General features: G+C 41.7%; 1 protein-coding gene across 6 annotated transcripts in view; it reads right to left on the reverse strand.

The window, feature by feature from the left end:
* The window catches only part of TIAM2 (T cell lymphoma invasion and metastasis 2), a 188,006-nt gene that overhangs the window by 116,651 nt on the left and 56,273 nt on the right, over nucleotides 1-15,082 (reverse strand). For 5 of the 6 annotated variants that reach the window (XM_027631056.1, XM_027631097.1, XM_027631031.1 and 2 more), the window contains exon 3: nucleotides 444-534. The exons of the other annotated variant lie outside the window; for it this stretch is intronic. The gene's annotated coding sequence lies outside the window, so the exon portion shown is untranslated. The remainder of the gene's footprint in view (nucleotides 1-443; nucleotides 535-15,082) is intronic. 6 annotated transcript variants of the gene reach the window in all.

Here is a 15,082-nt window from a genome sequence, read left to right on the forward strand (position 1 = left end):
GAAATGCTTTTGTCCTGGCCTTGAGATAAATCAAGGCAGTGCTGTTTCAGTACACTGATAGTTGAAAAGCAGATTGGGGTGTTAAGGAAAAGCAGAAGATCAATCCTACTGCCTCCTGCTGCTGGATTCCAGCTGCTTGCTGAAGGGAGGACTTTATATATTCACCATAAAGGAACAATGTTTCCTCAAAGAAATACTTCATTCTAAAGGTCACTTTGCTTCCTAATGTAAACAATCCAAATTGCAAACCAGCACCAAAAGGCATGCCAGTATTTCACACAGGAAATGTTACTGAGATCAACTGCTGACTTTAAGAAAAAAAAAAACAGACCGCTTAAGGACTGATATCTGTTTGTTGGTCTGCCCTCTTGGGTCCTTGAATCCACTTGATTATGTCCAAGGAAAAGTCTTTTAAGGACACTTGAAAATATACTGGCACATACTTCATGACGGAAAGTTATTCTTTCGCTCTTCATTCCTCTGACAGACAATCCCAGGAAGCCGCAACTCTTGAGATCTCTTGATCAGCTTCTCCTGTAATCACAGTCAGGCAGCAAAGTCAAAAAGGAAACAGTAGCTATAAAACAATTTTTAACACTACTTTCGATTTTTTTTTTCTTCAAGAGTTACATTATATAGAAGACTAAAGAAAATGTATACAGTTTCTCACAAAAGGAAAGCATTTATCCACTTGTATTTCAAAGTATGTTCTTCCTTTTTTGCTTTAATGTTTTTTTCCTTCCAGCAAGCAAGGAGAAGAGACCAAAAAAAATAGAAATAAGTGATATATTGTGATCCCAGACAGCATCCTGTCCTGGTTTGCATCAACAGTGTCATGAAATAAAAAAATGACACAATGTGCAATAGTTCTCCCAGCTTTGAAAAACATGTGTTAGGGTGGTGCATACACTGCTGAATACTGCAGCCAGAGTACACAACTGGAGCACTCAGGCTTCTATTTGTGAAAAATCTCAGAAAAGCATTTCAAGCACAAGTTTAACTTTTAACACATCTTTATCCCACTGATGTCCTGTACCTTGAACTAGTGATTAAGGCTTAACTGACGCTTACTCCCTTCAAAAAGAATTTTTTTACTTTATTTTATTTTACATTCCTAAAGGTGAAATCCCAGCTAGACCAAAATTAGCATGAGGTCACTTCCTGCAAAGCCAGGATTTCACTTCCACCTTTGAATTTTCTTCAGATTAGCCTGGGAGAAACCGTGTGCCCAGAGTTGCAAGATTATTAGGTAACTGGTACAAAACCTGTGCCCTCTCTGTGTAACTCTGCCTGAGTCCCTGTGGAAAGACTGGATTATGCAGGGAGAGCAAAGGCAATGAGAAGTCCAAGGGACATTAGCTAAAGCCTAGAACTGCACAAAGTAATGACAAGCAAGTTTTTTCAACTTTGTTTGGGAAGTTGCATGAAAATCCTTCAAGAGAAGAGTGCAGAATCTACCAGGATGAACTGGTCCCTCTTCCTCATTCTCTCCAAGCAATGTCCCAAACATTGCAGAAGTCAGTCTAAGTCAACAAATTTCACTTTTGAAAAACATTTGGTTGTGGGTTTTTTGTTGTTTTGTTCTGTTTGTTTGTTTTTTTTTCTTTCTAACTATTCCAACTAACTGGTGCTGCAGCAGCCAGCACACACGGGTTCTTCTTGTTCTCAACAATGGTAATCTTGATGTGGGTTTCCTTACTGATGTCTGAAGAGGACCAGGAGACAGTAAAGGTAATTGGACTATCACTTAACAAGTCCTCGCCTGCAGAATCCCTTACTTTGATATGCATAAATTTATCTTACATGTTATTTCTGCATTATGCAGCCATTAAGTGGAACTTGGACGAGCTGCAAACTGGGCAGGAACCAGGGAGAATGGAAATGATAAGGGTGCTCCAGATGATTTTTGCAAGGCTGCAAAAGCATCAGGAAACTCAGAGCTTGTGCACATGGGGTGTGGGTGACTGAGAGGAGGCAATAGCTTTAAGTTCCTCTCCATCCTGCTCAATAAATCTGTGTCTAACAGATCCCCGCAGGCCTGTATATCATCTTCTTTTTCTTTAATTAGGAGACCAGCTGCAATTCCTTGGCCAGAGCCCAGCCAAGCTTCCCATGCTCTGTCCATAAACTTCTCCAACAAATAGTGCTAAGAAGCAAAGAAACTGAATACAAAATTTAGCATGTGACAAACTATTCCGTGTGTACCTCTGTACCAGGCAACCTGCAAATCTACATCAGGCTTTCTGCATGACAAGAAAAAAAAAATGGATTTGGACAGTCTATGAACCTTATTTCCCACCCAGCCTTTCCCCTTTTCCCATCTCTCCACACTTTATCTACCATTTCTGCACAATCTGAATGAACAACAAGCACAGATTCCAAAATAAGTGTGTGCCATCTACAGCAGGATAGTTCCTCGTTTAATTCTGATGAAGATGCAGCTAGTTAAATATTTACTGGAGGGGAGTATATTGTCCCAGAGAATATTTCTGAGAACTTAATCCCAGAAGCAGGAGAGGCCAGTGTCACAACTCACTTCTGTCCAATATATCCAAGATAATGAAATACAGCTTCTTTCAACTTTCCCTTCCTCTTTCCACCAAGAAAAAAATTTACTCTTTCAGAAATTTGCTGGATAAATTGAGACTTGCCACTGCAAAAAGCTGAAAATCAAGAGCAAATCCACATGGTGCATGCCAGTCTGCTACCAGTGAACTTAGGAACAGAGAAACTGCTGTCATGTGTATCTTCTGCCTGCTGTTCCTCCTCTTTCCCTCAGAACACTCTGTTTAAAATAAAATAAAAAATCTAATAAATAAATAAATAATCAAAACCCAGAATTATTCACCAGCAGGCACTGAATTTCTGTACTATATAGGGCCTCTGAGGTGCAGATTTGATTAAAGCTTGTGAGCTCTAGTTACCCTCGAAGCTTGACACCCTTTGAATTTTTTTCTTTCAGAGGAAAGGTAAGGAACAAGGGGTTGCTTCCACTGCCTGGAAACCTCCCCAGCCTGACCACTGCCACTTCCACTGCTGCTCTGCTCTAGTAGGGAGAAACTAAGATGCACCCATCCAAGTCTATGCTCTTTGGAAAGCAACAGTGAGGATGCTTTCAAATCCATTTCAAAGCTTATTTCAGAGTAAGTCTGTATAGTTTCCAAGAGAAGTTGCATATTTCATCATAAACTTAACTCTGAAAATACCAGACAGTGCTGAAGTAGCTTTTTAGCAGCACAGTAAGCTGGCAGTGCAAACAGGAATGGCTGAAATCATCACTCCCTCCTGCTCTCATTCTGAGTCCCACATCCCATTTCTTCACTCTATCTTCATGTATTCACCAAGGAGCAGTGCTCAATATTAAATGCAGGGCCTCTTCAAACACAACCAGATGGATAACAATGGGTCATTCTTTAAATGAATCTTGAGAAGATCATTCAGAATAGATGAAAGGACAGTGGAAGAAAAAAAACCCACGTGTAATAAACAACCTTCGATTCACCTTAGCCTTTCAAGTTAGTGATCAGACAGCACTGCTAGTTTTCGTATCGGATACACTGGGAGAAGATCATGCTCTACACTCCCACAGACTGGTTTGATGCCCTGCTGTTACAGTGATAGCCTCAGTAGCCAGAATGAGTTAAAGGAAAAAACTAAAAGAAAGGACTGCTGGGAATGACAAGTCTCTCAAAATAGTAGAGAGCATCTTAGGCTGTTACCTTAAAAGTGCACTTAAAACCAGTCCGTGCTATGATGCTTTGTTCTCTCCTATAACAAGATATGCCAGGTTACAATTTTGCTGCAGATAGAAAATATTGGTAAAGGGTCTTTCTACATTTCTTTACAGCAGCTTTAACCTCCCGCCAAAGCACAGCAGGATGGTGAAACAGTGTTGCTGTGCTCCTCTGGTAGGTGCATACTCTGCGCTGGGGCACAGGAATAAGTGAGGGCATGGGCAGGCTGGACTGGACTCTCCAGCTCCTGGACCCCTTGAGCACCTGGATGGGGAATGGCTGTGTGTCAAAGCTGGAGCCTGCTGGAACCATCACAGATGTGCCAAGAGGGAAGGCCCTCATGTCAAACCAGCAGCAAGACCAGTTGCCTGGTAGAAGCACATTCACATGGAAGGAGAGGGTGAAGAGGCAGATGGATGGTGACATGGAGCTGCATGGTGTGTCACAGTAATGTCCTGTCACCACCATCCCATGTGCACCAAGGGTCCATGAGCATGACTGTACAAAGACACCAGCTCCTGGTCTTTCTTGCAAACCCTTAATTCATTATGCAGCTCTGACCCTCCTAAGCTGCGCACAGGCATAGCAGATAACAGGACAGACCATTAACAAGAGCACGTCCCTGGGGTGAGATTAGTCTCCACCTATGCCTTAGAGGATATCGGTCCCATCCAAAATTTCCCTAAAGTAGTTAGTTGAGGACTTCGGTAATTAATTTGGTTCGCTGCTCAGACTCTCCTTTGCTCCCAGTTATTCATCACTGTCCTGCCTAATTCACCATAAAGGAATTCCTGAGGAACTGCCCTGCTGTCAGGAAGGCTCTGTTTATTCAAAGGAAAGACCAAAAGTGCCAATAATTGAATGATTTCACTTTGCACAGACTGCTTAATTTAAATTTTTTTAGCAGAGCAACAACTTTGTAGGGGGGGAGGGAAAGAAGAAATTAAAAACAAGCTCTGAAGCTGAGAGACCCTACACAGTTACTACCATACTTTGCTGTGGACTCATCAGCGTTCCTGCAGAAAACAAACTTAGCAGCAAGAGGAACCGCTGAGAGTTTGATACTGCAGGTCCCCTTTCGCTTTACAGTTTATACCATGTTCCTGGAGTGCTGGGGATGACCAGTGGAGAAACTGGTTCCTGTCCACATCTTTTGATTAAACTTCTGCTATTTTCCCTTATTTTCAAATTCTAAGGTGGGTCCCTTCCTGTCACAAAATGTCTGAAATATATTGGCTGATACTGGCAGAATACAAATTATTATAAAAACAACACATGCATTGACAATCATACTGTCTTTTTAATGTATTATAACAGTATAACGATATTTCCTTTCCTCAGAATTTTCTACCCCACTGAAAGAAACCACTCTACACTTCAAAAACATCAGCTGCTATAAGACAAACAAACTGTTGATGCTTGGAAATGGTATCAGGACTCAATATTTGCAGAGCTGAAATATAAGATGTTAAATAGAGTTTTCATTGCTCTGTTTGGGTAATTTCTGTTTAACCTTTTTATTTTCCCCTTAGAAATTCAGAAAAGGAGAGTGATGGGCCAAAGCTGTAGCAGATCCCCAGAAAGAAAGGTGCACATTTAGAGTATTTCAACCCTGACCCAGTGATTACAGTACAAACTTAGCATTTTATTTCCCAAAACATAACACAGGACAATATGAGACTGAAAGTGAGTAAGAGGACATTTGACAGAAAGCCAGGGATAAATTGGAAGCATAGTCCACAAGTTTTGCAGCATAATGATCTCTCTCTGATAATATCTTCCTCTTTTCTTACAAAGTCACATATAGGCACAAATAGATACTCCTCTACCACAGCCACTTGGCTTTCTTATATCACCAAGTTTAGCATTTGTCACTAGTCACAACTCTAAAAAAGCACCACTGTAATTGTCCTTTTCAAGAAATCCTTCCACAACATGTTGTTCCTGGCCTGTACCATGTACTTAATGTCAGAGATGCAAAATAATGTTTTCTAAATTATTTCTATGAAAGCTTCACACTCTATCAATTAAAGCAGGAAATAGGATGTTAAAGAAAAAGCCCACATTCAGAATTTCTATAAAACCTTTGCTATTAATACACCCAGATTCACTCCATGCTGTGTTTATGATTAGAATCCTTTGCGGAAACATTGGCTGGTTAATAATCATCTACATCTGTCACAATATCCCATTTATGCCTCAGCCTACATCCTTCCATTGTTTTATTAGCTACCTTCAACAAATGATTGTCAGAATTATTTCCTCTTTGTTTGCAGGAATAATCTGAGGATGAAAGAGAAAAAAATAAAAGCGAAAAGGTGACTCTGACTTGTAGTATAATTGGGATGGCAAATAAAGATTTTTAAAGGTCTTGCGTGTTGTTCCACCAGTAAAGCAGAGTGTTTATTAAGTAGAATTTACAGCCTAGACCACCCCCTGAGTTTTTAAGGGTCTGACTGACCAGCCCCAGGTGGTTCTCCCTTTCTCAGGGTTCATCCCAGGAGCAAAGCCCTGAGACTCTGGTGGCAGAGAGCACAGCTGTGTCACCCTGAGACCAAGCAGCACTGTCAGCTGCATCCCCAGGGGCTGGCAGGGACCTGAGGTAGCAGACCCCTAATCAAACCTCTGTCCAGGGCTATTTATATATAATCCATGACACCACAACTATTGAGCCTGCAACAGGGACCAAGCCCAGAAAGCTCTGCAGATGTATGCAGGTAAACACACAGCTTGTTTCAGTACTTTCATGACCAGTCTCACCAAATCCTCTGTTCTGCTGGATTCTTAGATGGAGAAAAAAAAGCTAGGGATCTCCATTTTTCTACAGGTTGAAATAAATTGTTGGGACAAAAATGTAGTCTGTTACTTTGACTTGAAAAAAGGGAGAGAAAAGGACAACGTATATTTTGTAGGCAACAGAGACGTAGGATCACATCTATAGCCAGGACAGTTTCCAGATTGATTTGCCCCATTGCAATCCTCATTTTGTTATTTTAAATGCCACACACTACCAATTTCCTACCAGAGGTAACGTGGCCTTCTCTGATCACCCAGGAGCCTGGGGACTGTCCTGATGGGCTGAGAAAATCCCAGGAAGCCTGAAGGGGAGCATGTAGGCACAATGCTACACAGCCTTCACCTGAAGCCCTGTCACAGTCTTTGCAAGGACAAAATCCGCTCACGCCTATCCTGCAGATACCCCTCCTCCCCACCTCATGGAGGTGTTGGTTCTTGTCCTGCTGAAGTCCTCAGGAGGGAAGCAACTGAGGCACCCTGCTCTAAGGCAAATCGGGCTGATGGGTAATGTTACCCACCACAAAATGCTAAAAGAGAACAATTAGTGCTGCTGAGAGCTAATGAATAGCCATGATAGCAGAGGTAACCCTACCATTGTTAGATGTCTTCCTTTAAACAGCCAGATTGCAGAGTTAATCAGAGGCAAAACACATTCCCAGCTGCCAGATGAGAAGCAGAGGGAAAACAGTCCTTAAATATATACAACAGGTGTCTAAGGGTGATCCACAATCTTCTGGAAACTTGTTGCTGAAATTACTCAACTGATCTACTAAAAAGGCAGTAAGAACAAGTAAATGCTGAAAGCAGCATCTCAGGCTGTTTGTCAGGCTAGCTTTTGATGATGCCTTCTGCATATTAAGGCATTTGGTGCACTCAAGACCACTAAAAGAAAAGAAAACAATAACAGTGTCCAGAATATTAATCTGATCCTTCATTTGCGAGCAAGATAAACACTGGTTCCACTCAAACTGCCTCATGACTTGATTTGCCCTTGGAAAAGGCAGGCTATACTTCAGTTAATTTTGCCTGAGTGCTTTAACTAATCAAGTCTTAAACACAAACATTTGACCAAGACAGAAGAAAGCATGACAACAAAATAGCATTGTTTTGCATGGTGTGGAGCAGGAGAAATATTTGTGAAGTGCAAATAATATATGAAAGAAAACAGCACATTCTGCACTGGGGGGGAAATTGCAATTTTCCCTGGCTGGTGTGAGATGCAGCCGACCCGGTCAAGCCTTGTGCTGAGCAGCGAAGGTGGTGGAATTACCTAATCCAAGGATATTAAGAAGAAATAGTTCAACATGACTCAGAGTTCTTCCGCGTAAGTGGGGCTAGAACAACACGCTGCCTGAAGCTGACTTCTGCGTAGGTACAAGGCAGGGAAACAGCACCTTGCTCATTGCCTGCAAGGACCCAGCAGGGAAGGGCACACAGAATCAGTTGCACCTCAAGACCTTGGTGGCACATGCCCTGCAACTGACACAGTGCTCACATGCTGCCCACAGGACCACACAGCTGAACTCCTCCTGCTACATGCTCACTTCTTGCACAATGAGTCTGTGACAGCATCATCACAAGATACACTACTAAGAATAAAACTGTACCTTTTTGTCCATCCCTTAATTAAGTGCATTCAATTCCAGTTTCCATCAAAACTTAGATGTCTCTAACAAATGTCTCATGTTGTTCCCCACTCCTCCTCCTCTCTGTTCCTCTGCAGTTTAATTGAACAGCCCCACAGCAGGAGAAGCATGGTCCCCAGTAAAGAGGAGCCAGCCCAGGCCAATTCTAGGAACAGGGAACTACACAAGCAAGCCACGCCCAGACAGCAGACAGCAACCTCTGAGCCAAGGATGGTCACCAGCCAAACACTGGGTACAGTCACAGACACTTTTATATGGATACCTGAATGTAAGAGCTGGCTTTTGGAAAGGAAATCAGAAGCTGGTGCTGCAGTGCAGACCTCCCCAGGCTGGGCCGAAAAGCAACATGGCCACAGGAGCAGATGTCCAACTCCTGACTGTGGCAAAATGCGAGGGAGAGGCCTGTAAGATCACTCTGTGGCCAAAACCGCTCCTCTACACCCCGCTACCCCTCCAGCACTTCTGCACCCTGAGGGTGACCCAGGCTTCCCTCCACACTGCACAAAAATGCCTTGGGAACTTCAGGAGAAAACAGTCAGTCTGTGAAAAACAAGAGCAGGAGATTCACAGCCCCTACCAACCAGATATTGTGACTCTGAGCACCATAACTATATCATTTAATCCTGCTCTAGTATCTTACGAGGTCAGGAGAGAAGCAGGCACGTACTACAACAGTTAAAGCTATTGCTTTGATCAGTCTTTCACAGAAGTAAACTATAAAGCCACAGCATTTATTCAGACTCATGATGTCCTTGCCAGTTTCCAAAGAATCCAGTTCCGGCGTGCCTGCTCAAATACGCAGCTCCAGCAGGCAGCAGAGGCTGCCTTGTACACCACTGCTTCTGTACAGGCGAATGAGAAAACATCAGTGTCCTACAACAACCACCTAAATTCTGGGTTTAGATTCATTTCACTTTAAAGGACTTAAATTATTTGATACACCGCAGTTACAGAAGTGGAAAACGCAAATGAAACAACAAAGACTTTCTCAAAATCCTGCCTATGCAGGAAGCAGCTCCTGCCCTCAAACACCAGATTCAATACCACTGTTTTGCACTTCTGATTACACTTAGCTTCTCCAACAGCAAATTGAACTGAATATTACTTAATCTATCTGGGAGGGGTTGTTAAAACAGTTTAATTAACAAGCAGCTCTAAACAAGGCCAGCCACATAACTGGACAAGACCCTTTCTTCTGAATACAGTAGGTAAGCCCTTCTCTATGAGCAGCATTAGCTCAATAGACATAACATATTCTGCAAATCAGAGATAATTCATATTATAATGCACAGTGTTCACATTCATACTGTAATTCATCCCAAATAGGTCTAACTGCATAGTTCATGTAGTCCATCAAGAGGTGTATCAGCAAAAGTGTGATTCACAACTTCACAAGAATGCTAGGGGAAGGTTTTTGCTGTCACTGTGAATGTTGATAATTGTTTTACTCCTGAGAATAACTTGCAGGATGGATATGCATAGTAATACTAGATGAGTTTTCTGCACATGAAAAAGGGAGAGATTTCCCCTTCTGAGTCCACCACAAACGTGTGAACCTCCTGGATCAGTCCTAATCATCAGGTTCTTGCCACTATGTGCAGACTTATGTTTTCAGCTAATACGTCAACAAGCTGCTGTGGTCTGCAAAAAGAAAAAAAACTCATTGGAAGACTACACCTTAGAAATTTTCAAACTGGATAAAGAAAAAAAAAACCTGTGTTAAACCAAAAGTTTTCATTAAACTCTACTGGTTAACCCCTATGAGAAGCACAGAGTGACAGATCACAAAGCAAAAACATAATAAGAAAATTCAAGCTTTTTTTTTAGGAGAAAAAAACCAAAACCAGTACACCTTAGAACAAACATTTGTATGCTGTCCCTGTTTCAGACAAATGCTCTGCAGCCCTTCACACACCAGAACAATGGCTTACGAAGTGACGGAAATGGCACCATCCAAGAATCTCAACAACATTAGTATTGCAGTGTTTCCTGAAACCACTACAAGCCATAAACAACAATGGAGAAGTCAGCCTGAGATGCCATTTTAACTCCATCTGTGCAACAACTAAATGGTGCATGAGAGCCAGCATTCACTCCTACTCAGAGACAGCAGCTCTGCCACTCAACCCAAACCTTGCCAAAGTGCTGCCTGGATGCCTGCTGAACGGCTCTTCTGCACTGGGCACCTCCACTAACAAGCAAGGAGGGGTGGGATTCATCTTCTCTAATCAGAGAAAATTTGGTACATTAGCTAGTACTCCAAGTTCATGCTACAGTTAGTGGAATGACTCAGGCAATTTAGAGATTAACTCATCCCATTTTAAATAAGCTTCAGAGATATCTGGGTGCTCATACTAGATGTTCTCTTCTGAGCAATCTTGCAGACAGAACATATGCATGCCTCCTCTCTTGCTCTTGCTATGAAAATTCAAAATAAAATCTATTCTACATGGTTGTTTCAGGTTTGTTTTGGGGGATTTTTGGTTTGTTTGGTTGTTTTGTTTGTTGGGTTTTTTTAATCCCAGTAGCATACTCATTGACACTTTCAACTGCTAGTTTTTCTGGAAATAAGCCCTTACTCTTCAGTTGCACATCTTGCAGTAATTGAAAAAAAGAAGAGCACTAGCTAGGAATATCCTGTCTGCCTTGAAATAACTCTCCTACTTCCTTTTCCAAGAAGATAAGAAACATCTGCACATACAGGCATTACTACAAAAAAGCTACCTCTCTGTAAGGAAAAGCCTAATTGAAAATTCAAATAATTTCTACACTTCATGGACATAACCTGGTGTAGCAATTCAGGTAGGTAGGTTACAACCTGAGCAACGAGAGGGTGCTGTCGAGCTGTCCAAATTACATACAAGAGCTGTCTCTCGTTAAGAGACAAATCTCACAGTTGCCTTTTTGCTCACCAAGTAATTAAAAACACAAACTACATTACATATTGATTTTCTTTCCTGTGCTTCCTGTATTCTTTTTCTAGCTGTTCTTCTCCATCACCTCTCCTCTTCCCATCTTCCCTTATTCTCACATCAGCACCACAAATTTTATCTGCTAAACAACTCCACCCCCATTCCCCCTTACACAGAAGTATCCCTTCTTCAACTCAAGGCTGCTTACCCCAGTCCCTGTAAGCTCTTCTGCTCCCTGTTCCTTCTCTGACTACAGCCCAATAATGAGTCCTCAAAACCCATCCAGTTATCCACAAGGCACCATGGCAGGTCAGGTCATGCCCCACTTGGTTCATCTGGAGTAGCTTTCTGCTGTGGGCACTGTTTTGAAGCTGGCTGCTCAGGAAGATGGGCAGGGAGCAGGGTTAGATGAAGGGGAGCTCCTCTGTCACACAGCCCTAGCCAAAGCACCCGTCTAGCTCTCCCCACACCCTTATCTCACTGCATCACTCACACAGCTTTTGCGACCTGGCCCCTTAGGATATGGGTAACACTGTATGCTACAGATGTCTGCTACCAATTTCTCATACAAGGGAGAACTGAGGATGCCCAAGTCCATGCCTGTGAGACAGACAGATGGCCATGTTGTCATCCTGCAGGTTTATGTGGGCTTTCTCCCACTCACATACTTGGACTTCCAAGTTCCTCTGCCCACCCCTGCTAGCACAAGCATCGATTTCTGTTACATTTATTTATTCCACCTGTGCCATGGCATCAGAACTACACTGGAGCAATCTTCAAACAGCTAGCTTTTCTTCCACTGTAACAGTTTATTAAAGAAAACAAAATACAGCAGTGAATATAAACTCTTTACTATGGAGACAACACTGATGCTCTGAAATCAGACAATAAATCAATATCAGCTTTCCCCTTCAACATAAAGTTATTTTAGCTATCTGCCTCTGCCATTCAGAAAGTCTCCTAGGCTAAATATACTTGTGACACTCAAGTTGATGGGTTTTTGTTGCCCTGAAAATAGAGAGGACAAGTACAAACATGTCCTAACCACCAGCTGAGAGGAGCAGAGGGACTGCAGAGGTGATGCAAACCATCCTGCAACTGTGTCACACAGAAGAGCAGAGCAAGGTGCTGCCTGCCTGGCCCTGTCTGCACCCCTTGCACCAGACCCTTCTGCAATCACTTCAAAGACTTGAACTTGGGAGAAGGCCACAGTTAAGTCCCTTTCTAAGGACATTAAGAACAGCTCACTCAAAAGACAATTCATCATGTATTTGGGCACCCCACCTTTCAGAGAGGGTTATCTTCCCACCACCCTCTCCAATAGGTGCTCCAGTGGATGCCAGCATCAGATGGGCAAACCAGGGGGCTCCCTTTCCTGCAGATGCTCTAATGGCTCCTGGCTGCTATCTGGTGACCCAAGCAGATCCTGGCAGCAGCTGCAGTTGCCAACAGGAACCCCACCCTGGACCACTGCTGCTCCCTGATGCACCCAATATCGCACAGCCTGTCTCCAAATGCTCTATTACCTTAACCAAAAATGTCTGAATGTGTTTTCATATGGAACCTCTATAGCAGCACAAGGTCCAAAAACCCAGCTCTCCTTCTTGAAAGTGCAAGGCAGGAGATTTGATTTGTAGAAGCTGGGTATGGAAAACTAAGCCCCATCATCCAACTAAGCAGTAACATAAGGTTTTGTAACTGCATCCATCCATCATCTTCCTTACTTTAGCTAGCAATATTCCCACTGTGCATTTGCACATTAGGTTGCTGAATTTAGGTGAAAAGCTTCTCTGAACGTGTGACACATTCTTGATCTCTACCAGAAAAACAACAGCTCCATCCTGCATTTTTCACCTTGGTGCAACTGTGAAGCAAAACAAAGTCACATTTTTCTATCTGGCTGAAAAGCATGCCCTAAAAATAAGTCACAGAATAAAACATCATGATGGCAACAGGTATGAAAAAAAGTAATGAGTTTTGAGAGTAGCTCAGTTTCCTTAAATAAATGGCAATTCATTTATATTGTTTCTCCTCGTGCAAATCATCATTTTTGTGTTGTTAGTTTTATTTTTTTCTTTTAGAATATTTTTTTCAGGTATGCATGAAGGAAGTAGGAATGACATTAAAACTAAAAAGATGTAGCCACAAAACAGTATGAATCAGCAATTTTTAAACAAAAATAAAATATTACTTAATTTGTTAAAATGATCAAACATAATAATTCTTTTATCAATATAATTGGAACTTTTACAGAACTATTTTGTTCAGTTATTTTTTTAAAAAGACAATTTGAGGAAATTAAAAAGGAAAAACAAACCTCTTTAGAAAAGAGAACAAAAAATGGAAAGCAGAATATTCTTTCAGGCTGGTATAAAGAGATTTGGGATCAGCTGTTGGCCAGCCTCATCAAGAATACATAAGAAATAAATCAGTTTGATTTTCAGTGAGGAAACCTTTGTATAGATGCCAAGGAAAGCTTTCTAAGTAGAAGGAAGCTAAGGCCAAGCTACTTTAGGAAGGTTACATATACAAAAAAGGTAACATGGGAGGAAAATTACATTATGATCCCTTACAATAATGCTAAAAGCCTCCAGTAACTGAATGTGCCAAAATGAAACAAAAAATTATTGTTGCAAGTGTCATCAGGCTGGATTATTTTTTACATGAAATAGGCAAAAAAATAATTTCCAAATAAATAACACACAGCTTAAAACTAATGGCTTTGAAACTTTTTAATGTATTTGCTTTAAAGTAGCCTTTTTGGATTTAGACATCATCCTGGGAAAAATCACAGTATAAATTTTCCATACACTCCTTGCAGAAGTGTTTGGAAGGAACATCCACAAGCTGACAACACAGTTGTGCATTTATATAAGAACTGATCTTCACGACAAAGACAGTTTTTTGTACAACATTCAGAATATTATTTTACATTTTGCCAAAAACTAAGCTAGCACTTCACAGTGTAACACTCACTCTTTTCTTTCCATGGTCTAGACAGAAGCAGTGACTCTGTAACTAAGGTTTCCAAATCCTTTCAGTTATATAACCTCGGTATTAAAATTTCACAACATCTTAACTAATGAAGTGCTTCTGACCAGAACTGTTAATATCCCCAACTGCTTGGTGCAGGAGGCAACACTCAGCAACACAAATAGATTGCCATCTGTGTCCCAGGAGGGCAAATTTTCCTCAAAGTTGTCAGCATTAGGAGAAAGAAGGAAAAAGCAGCAGTAAGTGAGTGTTGACCCAGATCCCATTGATGGTGGTAAAATCCCCACAGCGTTTGGGGATGCCAAGACTTTGTCTAGCAAAATTATTACAATTTTCTGTTATCATAACTAGTTAAAAAAAACAGGCTGTTTATTGCAGAATGACACCTGCTACTGCCTGGCCAAGTACATTCAATCACTCACACAGGGCATACTATCATAATGAACGGAGGGTTTCAATTACAAACCCGTAAGTGCTGTGCTGAAGTGGTATCATTATCCCCAGTCAGAGGCAGGGGGAAAGACAGGGAGAAGATGGATGCATGGACAAGAGGGCTTCTCCAGGTAGAATGATGGCCAAGGGGTAGACGGGGCTCAGCTATCCCAAGCACTGTTGCTGCATCTTCTCCTATAGGCTGCACACTTAATCAGCAGGAAAGGATTTCACATGGTGCATAGTCTGTTAAAATACATGCAGAAAAGCAGCAGCTGGTAAAACACCATATAGTGCTTAGTTCATCATATTCTGCAAGAACTTGGAAGGGGACACAGTGGGTCAAGGTCACTGGTCCACTTAGGAGAACAAGCCTCCAGCAGTGACCATCAGCAGCAGAAGTAAAGCAAGATCTGGGGGAATTACAGAAATACAGTAATCATGAAGTGGTCTATTAAAGATTAAAGCCTATTTGCTTTTTTTAAAACCAAACATTTCTTTAGAAAGAAAAAAAATTTTGGTCACACAATCTGTATTATTCAGGAAATCAAAACAGATGATCAACATG

Source organism: Corapipo altera, unplaced genomic scaffold (assembly GCF_003945725.1).
Source record: "Corapipo altera isolate COAL_440 unplaced genomic scaffold, ASM394572v1 2b, whole genome shotgun sequence".
Classification (NCBI taxonomy): Eukaryota; Metazoa; Chordata; class Aves; order Passeriformes; family Pipridae; genus Corapipo; species Corapipo altera.